This window comes from Myotis davidii, unplaced genomic scaffold (genome assembly GCF_000327345.1).
Source record: "Myotis davidii unplaced genomic scaffold, ASM32734v1 scaffold189, whole genome shotgun sequence".
Lineage (NCBI taxonomy): Eukaryota > Metazoa > Chordata > Mammalia > Chiroptera > Vespertilionidae > Myotis > Myotis davidii.
Window position 1 is genome coordinate 6783722 of NW_006383017.1, and position 894 is coordinate 6784615.

The following is an 894-nucleotide window of genomic DNA, read 5'->3' on the forward strand; positions in this document are numbered from 1 at the left end:
ATGCAACACCGCCTGCACCCAAGCGAAGATGAAACATGGTTCTCCACTGCGTGTGACGGCTGAGGTCACTTCTGCCCCAGTTCCTACGTGACGGCAGGCTTAAAACCAAGCCATTTAGCTCACAGTCAGGTGCAATAAAATCAGTGGAAAACATAAACGGGAAAGCATGCCAAAAATGTAACCATGGTAACACCACAGATGCATCCAGAAATGGTGTGCTCGTGTGCCTCATTCCCCATGTCTTAAATTGGAATCTAAGCAGGGGGACGATTACACAGAGAACAATCATGATTCTGCAATTACTAAATTCTGCAAAACTGCACTCACCCTGCTGTGCTAGAACTTCAGCGGCAGCCGCGGTCCAGCCACAGGAGCAGCCCTGATGGCTTAAGAGATGCCACTTGGCAGTTACTTCATCTGCCTGACTCTGTTTCCTCATCTGTAAAATGGGTATAAAATCCCAGCCTCAAAAGGTTTGTCTAAGAGTAAAATTGGGCAGTATCTCAGAGACAGGGCAATGGTGGGTCAGGAGACCCGAGGCGCTGGTCACCTTGAAACCTTTTTTTATTGGTTTACGTGCCTTGGTTTCTTGATTTATAGAAATAGAATGACAATTTGTGCTTAACCCATGTGGTTAGCACTAGAAATTATCATTAATCCAATAAGGAATTATTAGGATGTTCTTAGGATTATAGTCTCAATCCCAATGCTGAAAGCCCAAGACAACTGAGGGCTAGAAATGCCCACGGACACACTGTGACCACACCCTCTGTGTCCAGAGCTCTGCCTCGCAGCAGGAAGAGACCACTTTGGGGATGACCCAGGTTCCTTGAAGTCAAGCTCTTTTCCACCTGGAGCCTTGGTTTTATTAAGAAGTAAGGGGCTGGGGGTGGG

The 894-nt window shown here is 47.0% G+C and overlaps 1 protein-coding gene across 1 annotated transcript in view; it reads right to left on the bottom strand.

Annotated features, from left to right (window-relative positions):
* The window catches only part of MAGI1 (membrane associated guanylate kinase, WW and PDZ domain containing 1), a 537690-nt gene that overhangs the window by 222571 nt on the left and 314225 nt on the right, over positions 1 to 894 (bottom strand). The gene's annotated exons all lie outside the window — the stretch shown is intronic.